Source organism: Ascaphus truei, chromosome 1 (assembly GCF_040206685.1).
Source record: "Ascaphus truei isolate aAscTru1 chromosome 1, aAscTru1.hap1, whole genome shotgun sequence".
Taxonomy (NCBI): Eukaryota; Metazoa; Chordata; class Amphibia; order Anura; family Ascaphidae; genus Ascaphus; species Ascaphus truei.
The window spans coordinates 86443957-86456737 of record NC_134483.1 but is presented as its reverse complement, the minus strand read 5'-3'; the positions used below and the strand labels follow the sequence as shown (position 1 = coordinate 86456737).

The 12781-nt window shown below is 39.7% G+C and overlaps 1 protein-coding gene across 1 annotated transcript in view; it reads right to left on the bottom strand.

Moving 5' to 3' along the window:
• The window catches only part of TBCA (tubulin folding cofactor A), a 64882-nt gene that overhangs the window by 13622 nt on the left and 38479 nt on the right, over positions 1-12781 (bottom strand). The gene's annotated exons all lie outside the window — the stretch shown is intronic.

Sequence of the window (12781 nt, the reverse complement as noted above, 5' to 3'; positions counted from 1 at the left end):
CGTCACATGAGCGGTTCGCCCAATGAGGGCGAACCAGCTCCGTGCCCCACCCACACGCGCACCAAGTCGGCCACAAATCTCCCGGCTAAGCAGGGAGCGTGACGTCACCGTGCATGAGTGCCAGCGCTCGCTCCCTGTTCGCAGTCACCTGAGCAAAGAATGGTTTTCATGTCCTTATGAGGGCAAAGTGACGAGTGTATGATACCTTAGAAAGCAAGTGGGCACTGATTAGCGTTTTATTATTTTGGCATTGCTTTAATAAGCAAATTAAATAACTAATATTTTCTCCTAACTTGCAATTTTTCATTTTTTTCTAAAATCACAAAAAAATGCTCGTGGCAGATGAAAGGGTAAAATCATGACATAGGTAGCTCCGCCCATCAGACTAAAAGGCTCTTCCTTTCACCTACAGACAGACAGTCTTAGGATTTCCCCAAACTAAAAACAAGTTCTCTTAATAGTAGGGAAGGTAAAATACTCACTGCCATGAACAGATTCTCGGTAAATAAAATGATGGGGTAGGGGGGGGGGGGGGTGTCATATCAGCTCTACCTTAATATTCATGATTGTAAATGGGTGGCGGTGCATAGGGAGTAAAGAATATATATTTTCAAAATGATCAAGAAATTATCAAAAAAGACACCCTAATGTTGCACTCTGCCTAATCATAAAATTGCCAGACACAACAATGTGTGTCAACCACTATACATGTCTAGTGCTCACGCCAGGGGGGAAAAAGGGAAAAGATATTGTATGACGAAAAACAATAACATTTTATTTAAACTCTTCTATAATAAAATGTTCTAAAATAGCAGCAGTATGCTTTTTATTGATGTACTAGGTTTCCAGATCCATGTGTAATGATTCAGTGTTCTAATGAGTATCACCTGTTAGTTAAACCTTGTGTGTCTAGGTATCAGGGTACAAATAATACTGAATAGTTTCGGGTCTAAGACACAATGCCTCTACATAAATCATACATCAATAACTCTTACTCGCAAAATGCAGTCAAACAGATCTTACTAACGGTTGTATATTTCAAAACTCTATCTTGCAGTGTGTATCCACACCCTCAATCCATATATATAGAAATCAGTGGTACTGTGTATTCACTCCCGCAATATCGTTGGTAAAATGAATTAGAAAGTGTGTAGTGTCGACACTCTAGAGTAGGCAGAATAGTTTGCACACTTTAAACCCAATGTGTATATATATATATTGTAGCCGTAAATGTGGCTGTTTAGGCATAAATGTTACTATCGTGTGTTCACCTTAGTCTGCAATATCAATACACTAAGGGTATAGTCAGAAAGACTTTTAGTTCGGTCATAATGTATTCATCTGAATCTTTAAATCATGACCAGGGCCGGTCATACATCTATGCCAGGGTAAGTATGGAGAGATACAACCGTGTTTCCGTTGCTGTTTGTCTATGCGGTGTTCAGCATACTCTGCTCTGTGTCGCGCTCCGACCTGGCTGACGTCATTAGTTGGAGCGTCGCCAGCTTGCCCGACAGCTGTTTCGCGCCGTAAACCGGCCCCTTGATGAAGCGCCGGTTTACGGCGCGAAACAGCTGTCGGGCAAGCTGGCGACGCTCCAACTAATGACGTCAGCCAGGTCGGAGCGCGACACAGAGCAGAGTATGCTGAACACCGCATAGACAAACAGCAACGGAAACACGATTGTATCTCTCCATACTTACCCTGGCATAGATGTATGACCGGCCCTGGTCATGATTTAAAGATTCAGATGAATACATTATGACCGAACTAAAAGTCTTTCTGACTATACCCTTAGTGTATTGATATTGCAGACTAAGGTGAACACACGATAGTAACATTTATGCCTAAACAGCCACATTTACGGCTACAATATATATATATACACATTGGGTTTAAAGTGTGCAAACTATTCTGCCTACTCTAGAGTGTCGACACTACACACTTTCTAATTCATTTTACCAACGATATTGCGGGAGTGAATACACATTACCACTGATTTCTATATATATGGATTGAGGGTGTGGATACACACTGCAAGATAGTTTTGAAATATACAACCGTTAGTAAGATCTGTTTGACTGCATTTTGTGAGTAAGAGTTATTGATGTATGATTTATGCAGAGGCATTGTGTTTTAGACCCGAAACTATTCAGTATTATTTGTACCCTGATACCTAGACACACAAGGTTTAACTAACAGGTGATACTCATTAGAACACTGAATCATTACACATGGGTCTGGAAACCTAGTACATCAATAAAACGCATACTGCTGCTTTTTTAGAACATTTTATTATGGAAGAGTTTAAATAAAATTTTATTGTTTTTCGTCATACAATATCTTTTCCCTTTTTCCCCCCTGGCGTGAGCACTTGACATGTATAGTGGTTGACACACATTGTTGTGTCTGGCAATTTTATGATTAGGCAGAGTGCAACATTAGGGTGTCTTTTTTGATCATTTCTTGATCATTTTGAAAATATAAATAAAATGATGGTAAGGAATACATTTTGTCTTTTCTCGTTCCTCGTTCATGGCGATGACACGTATGGGAAATACCCAAGTAGTCATAATGAGGGTGACAAAAATAAGGTCATAATCGAGAGAAAAAGGCAAACACAGATAACAGTAATCATGTTATTTACATTTTATTGCACCACCGCTTGTAACACCCTCCATTCAAAGCTTGCGTCACCCGAGGACTGGATGTCAAGCTTATAATGCATCATCAATGTGAAGAAAAGATGACCACACTGCTGCTTTACACAACTCCCGAGAGAAATTCTTGTGCTCCAAGAGCCCACAACGTAGCCATTGCTCTGGGAGAGTGAGCTCTCAACCCTTCAGGAACCAGTTTCCATTGTATATGTCGCAGACACATGTGGTGATCCAATGAGCAATAATAGCCTTTGATGCGGCCTACCCCTTTTTGGTACCTTGTGGAAGGACCAAGAGTCTATACAACTTCCTGAAGTCCTGCACCCGCTTTATATCATGCTTCATATATCTCATCAAATCCAGCTTGTGCAGCTGTTCTTCCTTTGGATTCTTTGGTTGTGGAACAAAGAAAGGCAGGACAATCGAGACTTCGATGAAACAGACACTACTTTAGGTAGGAAATGGGTCACAGATCCTTGAACAATTTGTGCTGATGTACAACAAGGAACAGCTCCTTACAGGATAATGCCTGCAATTCTCCCATTCTTCTCGCCGATGTAATGGTGATAAGGAACACAGTCTTCTGCATTACCATAGTAAGTGATAGGTTGTCAAATGGAGGTTCTACCATTGCTTGAAGGACTAGCGATAGATCCCATGCAGGTAGTACATTGTGAATTTGAGGTCTCAATCTGTTTACCACTTGTAAAAATCAGTTAACAAGCCTCTCACTGGCCACATCTCTTTCTAACAGTGCTGTTAAAAGTCAATTCTTGGACCTTGAGGGAGCGACGCCAAATCCTTTATCAAAATCTGCCTGGAGAAACTCTAATACTGCAGAAGAAGGGTTACTGCAGAAGGTTAGTGCAGTTCTGATCTTTTTCCTTGCTCCATTGCAGGAATCTTAACCAGACCCGGTAGTATACCTTGGACGTTTACTACTTTCTAGCAAGAATAAATGTTTTAATTGAATTTTCCGAAAGGCCCTTTGCTTTCAACTGCTAATGCTCAATCGCCAGGCTGCTAGTGCCAATCTCTGCGAGTTTCAGTGTTTTATTGGCCAGTGCTCCAGAAGGTTGTGCATGTGTGGTAGTTTCTATGGTCTGTCTAATGCCATGCGTACCGCCTGAGCGTACCATGTTCGTCTTCGCCAATCAGGTAAGATGACTATCACCTCTGCCTTGTCCCACTCTATTTTCCTCTATACCCTTTGGATAAGCGGAAACGGAGGGGGGGGGGGGGTGGAGGGGAGGAGGAAGATATATAGCAAATTGCTAGCTTTATATGAATAAATTACTAAAACGTGTTACTCTAGGATATGCGGACCAAACAAGTTACAAGCAGTTACTTAGCTTAACGCAATATTAAAAACATAATGCTCTCAAAATATTGTCTTTTTAGCAATAGGTGTATCTGCTCCACTATATCTCAATGCTAGCTACTACTGCTTTAAAAAAAAGTACACAACCCAAAATATGTATACTGTACTCTATACTGCTTTGGTTTCAGGCTCACACTCAATTGACGGAAGGCAGGACCACTTTCAGAGCTGCAGTTGTTAATGTTTAAAACAATTCACAATTTTCTAAAAGCCCAGAGAACATCAAATTGAACCAATATTTCTCTAACACAAAAAGCAGCCCAGTTTTTCACAAGGAAGCATATGATTAAGACAGACAAGTAAGAGCAACTAATGCGACTGTAGAAATTTACATTTTGGTGGCTGAAAAACAACATAGAAACATAAAAAGTGCACATATTTTAAAAGGAAAAATATTTTCAAAGCCGTTATAGAGGCCAAAAAACATTATTTGGCCTCACAGATTAAAAATTACAGTAATAATTTGTGGGAACAGTTCACAGTAAAACATACTGGACACCTAACAAGCTCCTATTGAACCCCCAAAATGACCACAACATATATATAAGCATATGAGTGTCACAGAGGAGTGCTACTGAGCATGGCAATATATATTTTAAAACCAGAGACAGAACATAAAACACAGACAAAGCTCAGTTTTTAGCACATCCAGTGAGACTCATACACGGTACAGTGCCTAAATATATATGTATAAATATCTAATAAGTAAAATGGTCTTTTAGTATGAAATTTTTGGCCAAAATTGTTGTAAGCCCCTGAGCCAACGCCAAGGCAGACCACATATCAGGGGTCCCTAACGCTAATATAAATTCTTAATAACCTGTGTAATAACAGGAAGAATGATTTATAGTAAATCTGTCAATATTAGTTGCAAAGTTCTGAGTCTGACTGAAGCTTTTATTAACCTGTACATTACCAGGAAAAGCACTCTGTATTAGAGATGTCACAGCCAAACTGCAAGCAGGCAAGTTCCCCTGAGTGGAAGATGCTATGGAGTGAGCCCATAACCATTTAAATGTGGGAGGGGGTGAGCTTAAATTAGGAAGGAGGTTGCCACCCTCCAATCAGCCATGACTAGCTGGACAAGAATTGTAAAACATACTGGACACCTAACAAGCTCCTATTGAACCCCCAAAATGACCACAACATATATATAAGCATATGAGTGTCACAGAGGAGTGCTACTGAGCATGGCAATATATATTTTAAAACCAGAGACAGAACATAAAACACAGACAAAGCTCAGTTTTTAGCACATCCAGTGAGACTCATACACGGTACAGTGCCTAAATATATATGTATAAATATCTAATAAGTAAAATGGTCTTTTAGTTTGAAATTTTTGGCCAAAATTGTTGTAAGCCCCTGAGCCAACGCCAAGGCAGACCACATATCAGGGGTCCCTAACGCTAATATAAATTCTTAATAACCTGTGTAATAACAGGAAGAATGATTTATAGTAAATCTGTCAATATTAGTTGCAAAGTTCTGAGTCTGACTGAAGCTTTTATTAACCTGTACATTACCAGGAAAAGCACTCTGTATTAGAGATGTCACAGCCAAACTGCAAGCAGGCAAGTTCCCCTGAGTGGAAGATGCTATGGAGTGAGCCCATAACCATTTAAATGTGGGAGGGGGTGAGCTTAAATTAGGAAGGAGGTTGCCACCCTCCAATCAGCCATGACTAGCTGGACAAGAATTGTAAAACATACTGGACACCTAACAAGCTCCTATTGAACCCCCAAAATGACCACAACATATATATAAGCATATGAGTGTCACAGAGGAGTGCTACTGAGCATGGCAATATATATTTTAAAACCAGAGACAGAACATAAAACACAGACAAAGCTCAGTTTTTAGCACATCCAGTGAGACTCATACACGGTACAGTGCCTAAATATATATGTATAAATATCTAATGTGTTTTATGTTCTGTCTCTGGTTTTAAAATATATATTGCCATGCTCAGTAGCACTCCTCTGTGACACTCATATGCTTATATATATGTTGTGGTCATTTTGGGGGTTCAATAGGAGCTTGTTAGGTGTCCAGTATGTTTTACAATTCTTGTCCAGCTAGTCATGGCCGATTGGAGGGTGGCAACCTCCTTCCTAATTTAAGATCACCCCCTCCCACATTTAAATGGTTATGGGCTCACTCCATAGCATCTTCCACTCAGGGGAACTTGCCTGCTTGCAGTTTGGCTGTGACATCTCTAATACAGAGTGCTTTTCCTGGTAATGTACAGGTTAATAAAAGCTTCAGTCAGACTCAGAACTTTGCAACTAATATTGACAGATTTACTATAAATCATTCTTCCTGTTATTACACAGGTTATTAAGAATTTATATTAGCGTTAGGGACCCCTGATATGTGGTCTGCCTTGGCGTTGGCTCAGGGGCTTACAACAATTTTGGCCAAAAATTTCAAACTAAAAGACCATTTTACTTATTAGATATTTATACATATATATTTAGGCACTGTACCGTGTATGAGTCTCACTGGATGTGCTAAAAACTGAGCTTTGTCTGTGTTTTATGTTCTGTCTCTGGTTTTAAAACAGTTCACAGTAGTCGACTCTTTACTTGAGCCGGCCTGTTAAGCAAAACCTCAAGTCCTGTAGAAATTCCACCACATACTTTTCAACAGGCTTTCTTTTCCAAAGTCTCAAAAATTCGGAATCAAATGTTAGTCACACAACTGTCAATTCAAAAACCTGATATTTCCAGTCGAACCGACTAAAGCTACATGGAGCACCTTCCAATTTATCACTATGGACGAGCTCCTTGTCACGATCAGAGGGGTCAAACCATCTAGCTGTCCAGGGGATCCTTGTCCGACCGGTCTGGCTAATAAAGGAAGCTATGTTAGATCTGGCCCCATTTATTCTCAAAATTGCAAACTTTTCTTTGTCTTCTGGCTTTTTACTAACCTCACTAAAGGAAGCATTTATTTCACTTTTATTAAAGAAACCCTGCATCGATCCACTTAAAACAGATAACAAAACGACCAGTTTCTAATATTCAATTTTTTGCTAAAATCATTGAAAATGTAGCCCTAAAACAGTTCGTGAACCACCTAACCTGATTTAATCTGTTGGACTCCCACAAATCTGGATTTTGAAACCATTACAGCACTGAGACGACCCCACTAGGTGTCACCGACTTTCTCCTTAACACAGTATACAAAGGGGCGCCGATGCTCTGATACTTCGACCCGAGCACGGCTTTCAAAATAAATCGATCACACTTTTGCTGACCAGACCTAAAATCGGATGTTGGGTTGAGAGGTAAAGTGCTAGACTGGTTCTTTCTTAATGACCGTAGTGAGACAATCAAACTCAAAAAGTATTCCTCAAACACAATCCTGCTGATTTGTGGCGTCCCTCAGGGTTCTATTCAATATATATATGTGAAACACCTTGTTGACATTATTCGTCTAAAACAAATTCAGTACCATCAGTACGTGAATGATATCCAGTTGATATTGGGCATCTTAAATGAGCCTATCACAGTGAACAGTCTGAATAATTGCTTAGTGACATCTCTAATTGGATGACATTGAATTGGCTACAACTTAATGCCTCTAAATCCGAGCTGGTCCTGATAGGCCCTAAAGCCCAAACAGATGCTATGAGGAACGCCTTCAACGATCTAAAAATCAATAACTCCACCATCCCAAGGAAAGAGAATGTGAGAAGCCTTGGAGATATTATTGACAAAACCATCATTGATCAACCTCATATTGCATAGATTGTGAAAAGAAAGAAAAAAAACGTTACTTCCAAATCCATCGACAGACAAATTAAAGTGTCTCTCAAAAACCAATCTACAGATAGTAGCACAGGCCTTGGTCCTCTCCAGAGTGGATTTTGCAAATTCTCTACTGATGGGTCTCCAAAAGCATAATATCAAAGCCCTGCAGTTGCTGCAAAATGCCACTGCCTGTCAAAGCAAGCAAGGCGAGACCACATCTCGACAGTATTACGAGATCTGCACTGGCTCCCGGTGGAGCAAAGCATTAATTTTAAGATCTTGACCCTTGCCTTTAAGGCTATCCATGGACTAGGCCCGCCCCCATCCTTACCTTCAGAAATGCCAAATGAGTAACACCCCCAATTGCCCCTCAACTGATTGAGCCTCGGTTTAAAAGGTCAATAAAGCTGGAGGGCGAGATTTTTCAAGAACCGCCCCAAGACCTTGGAAAAGCTCCCTGCGGCTTTAAGAAATCAGGAAGCTTTACTTCCATTCAGAAAAGAATTAAAGACCTTCCACTTTAAACAAAACCTTGCAAACCGACCCCAATACCCTTGCAGCCAGCTTTCCTGCTCCCATTTGTGTCTCCCGCCCTTTGTTGGTCTTCCTCCTCGTTCCCCTACATGTTTTCGATAGGTCCCGTTGTAGGTCTGGGATGGGGGTGTCCTCCCTAACTTCCAACATGCGCTCTAGTACTGAGTTTCTAGGTGAAACTTTTTTGGGAAATAAGTTACAAATACAAATGAAAATCCCAGAAATATCCAACATCCATCTTTTTCCCTGCCAAAAGTTGGTTTGCAATACGTTAAAAAAAGAAAAAAGGATAAATAATCTACATAAGAGTGTATTTACCAGAGAATACCCAAACACTGATTTGAACTGTTATACGATTTAATTTATGATCATGTAAACATTAAATTACATTTTATTATTCTAATTGGAATTAAAAATACTATTACAGCACTAAACAAATTTAAAAAAAATGGAGATATTCTATTAGGTCAATTAGGATATATTTTAATAAGTTATAATATACACATTGATTGCAAATTATGATTTTCAGCTATTTAAATAAATAATTTGGTGGAGAGGCAAGAGCATTAGGCCGAGATTACAGTGCGCGCCTCTCGCCCGAGTGATGGGTTAACTCAGCTTCCAGCGATTGGGGAAGACGATGCGAGTCGTGGCAGACGCGTCACCTGGCTGGTTCGCCTTCATTAGCTGAACCGCTCACGTGATGCAGCCGCCGCATCGCAAGCAGTCACGCGCACTATGGGTGGCCTCATAGGGAATCGGACTGTTGTTCACATCGTGCGGACTATAATCTCAGCCGTAGTCAGAATAACGCATCAACATGAAAAAAAACTCTTTAAAAATTATATTTTAAAGGCAGTTCAGCCCTTTCGGTGAAATTAAGACTTGCAAACATAGCCGGTTTGCAACATAGCGGGACTCGGGCCGGGAGAGAGCAGGAGTCCCTTACTTGCTCTGGCATCTCGCCGACATCGCAATGTCACGACGTAATGTTGCAGAGAAGAGGAGATTGCGGAGAGAAGCCGGATAAAAAAGGTAAGATGCACTTACATAGGCCCTTCGCTCTCTCCCAACAATTAGTTTAACTGTTATTTCGGAAGAGCACGGGGCTTCGTGCACAGGCACCAACAAGCCGGCCCAGTCATGGTTCAGGCAGCAAGCTTCAAAATGGATAAAAATGGACCAATTAGAAAACAAACAAAACCATTGTAGAGGACGGCAACCGCTGGCATTTTTAGGTTTCAAGTCAAAAGTTGGAGTGCATGTTTATGAAATAATTCAAATCCAGCTTGGATAGGGGGAACTGGAACAATTCAGTTGAAAACTTGCTGATTGTATCTCCTCGTTTCACAGTTAATACAGCAGAGCCTTGTATTTAAAAATCCATAAAAATCAGCATAGAAAGAAAACAAAGAAAATATAATGTGCTGTAACAGCGAAAACTCATTGTGAATGATTAATATGAGTCAAGTATTGCAGACCTACTCCTCACTCACATACAAAGCTTTAAATACTTTTATTACATACTCACAATGCATCAGTTCTAAACTACATTCATCAGGTTTACCTGCCCATCATTTCAGATCTTTTTCTGGAACATAACTTCTACATAATGCAGGAAATATTACATTTTTAACAAAAAACTCCTGCCATTGAGAGATCAAGCGCATGTTACAATAGCATACAAAGGGACTGAGCAAAATCAGAAAATGTTCGAGCAAAGTAACAGCACTTTCAAGTACAGATAGTTTTTATGTAATAGAGGACAGAACCGATATACTACCATTTTTGCAGAAAAAAGTGTATGACAGAAAAGTAACATGATATAACAGCTTAGTCTCTTTCATTACTACTGTGCGATTTCTTGTTATATTCCGAACCTTATCTTTAGCATCTGTAATATGCAAAGCAATCCTGGCTTCTTGTAGCTGCTAGGCAGCTTCTACATATCAGCTCTGGTTCTTCAATTCTTTACAGCAAATGGAGGCTAGCATCCATTAGCCTATCACTTTGTCTGAGCTGTCAAAGCATTTTCACAAGAATCAAAAACACCAGCATTGAAAGTAGCCTATATAAAAAAGATAGATATTTTGGATAACAGGAATGAGATAGGTGCATACAGTAAATTTCTGTAGCCTTGCATGGGTGTACACTTACATGCTTACAGTATACACGGCAAGATTTAAAAACATAGTTACTTCACCAGTGAAAAAGAGGTGGAGGGGGGGTGGCAAGAATAAATACAAATGCTACTGAAGCGGTGGACCACCTCATTCACTTCCGGTCCAACTACTGGACCCTGGAAGTAATCAGATGCCCGCTCAGATTAGATATCATTGGATGTTCATTGAATTGGAAATTATTAAGCTAGCCATCAGTTTTCATAGTACTGTACTTAGTACTGTAGTTCCCTCCCCCCTCACTCTTGAGGAACCATTACATTTTTGAATATTGGAATCTTTCTCTCTATTTACCGATGTTCTCTTTTCATTAGAAGTAAAAGCCTCATCCAAACAGAATTTGTTTGAGCCTAAACTCCAGAAACCAAATGTAATGAGTCTGAAATCTGAGCATCAATTTTATTATCTTCTACCAAATTCCAATGAATTAGAAGAATGCTGCGGCTGTGATCAGCGCTCCTGTCGCAGACAACTCCTAAAAGAACAGCGTACGTCATAAGGGCCCCCAGGGTGGCACTTTTTAGGACATAGGGTACTGAAAGAGTTCAATACTGGTAACCACAACCGCACTAAATTATTAATTACATGGGATGCATGACAATGTAATAATGTGAACATATGCTTTATTTTTACTACATTCTAAGAAAAGACCTGTTTGGAACCAAAACTTGTCTGTTGTATATGCATATGTATAGCATTAAATAGTGTCCACAATGTACTCGGCTCAAAATAGACAATACATCACAAGAAATAATACAGTAAGTACAAACAAAATCAGCCAAAGGAAAGGAAATCCCTGCCCCGGGGAGCTAACAATCTAAGTCGCATGATGGGGGACTTCAAATGACAACAGATGAGGGAAGAAGTGCAGTAGATGGCTGTGCTTGGTCACAATGGTTGGTAGGAGTGACTGTGGGTGTGGGACAGTAGTCATGAGTCTAGGCTCGACTTAAATGTAGGGAGAGAAGGTGCTTGGCATATACGGAGTGTGAGAAAAAGTTAGAAGCAGATGTGTGGAGAGGCTTCAAAAAAGGTGAGGAGAACTTTGTAGGTTATCTGAAAGGTGATAGGAAGCCATAAGAGAGATATAAGGAGGAGATGAGCAGAGACTGTTTTGGGAGAAAGTTAAATTATTCTAGAAGAAGTATGTTGGATAGATTGCAAAGGAGAAAGTTGTGAGGCCATTTAGCAGTATATTACAGTAATCTAGACGGGAGAAGATGAGGGAATGTATTAGATGGATAGAGTAAATGGCGAATCTTGGCAATATTACAGAAGAAATGACAAATGTCTTGTTGCAATATACTAAAAACTTTTCAGTAAATAATTCATGAGTTGGTCTTAAGATCAACAAAGAAGAAAGTTTAAACAACCAATAGTAGGGAAAGGATTTTACTGCCATGAATGAGTTGAGAGTTAGTGATGAATTAAAAAGTCTTAGCTGTAACTTATACCTAGCCATGGCTGATTGAGCCAGAGTTATTAGTTGTATTTATGTTTAAGCAGGAGCGCTCATTAGTATTTCTAAGTTCAAGTATACGTTATATATGGTCTTAAAACATGGATATAATTTTAAACATTATAAATACAAATACCCCACAATATATGATCATAACCTCAAATTAATGAAAGTTAATACATTAACTGTGTGTCACCCCTTAATGAAATAAAGGTGTGTGAGATATTATATATGTACCATGAGGTTTATAGAGAAACTATTTTTATAAATAAAAAGCCTACCATGAAGTAATACATTGAGAGTTACCTCTCGTTTTCAAGTATGTCCTGGGCACAGAGTTAAGACAAATAATACATGGTTACAAATACAGTTACATAAGTGAACCGGGTATACATTATATACAAGACATTGCATGCACAGTTAAAGAAAATATATATTTAAGGCGAATGAAACTGTTACAGACCAGATTAAAATGTGAGACAGCCTTAGATTTGAAAGAACTTAAACTGGTGGTGGATGTGAGAGTCTCCGGTAGGTTGTTCCAGTTTTGGGGTGCACGGTAAGAGAAGGAGGAGCGGCCGGATACTTTGTTGAGCCTTGGGACCAGGCTTTTGGGCCCCACAGCATTGTAACTTCAAGATCTACGTAGATCAGTCACTGACAAGGGGCAAACTCTGCCTTGAGTAACCAAATGTGACTGTATGCCAGGGACACATAGCTTTCTTCACCTTAGAAACAAATCTACACTTGGAATCTCTATTAAAAAGATCTTAAACAAGCATGACAAAATAGAAGAACATTTATTAGAT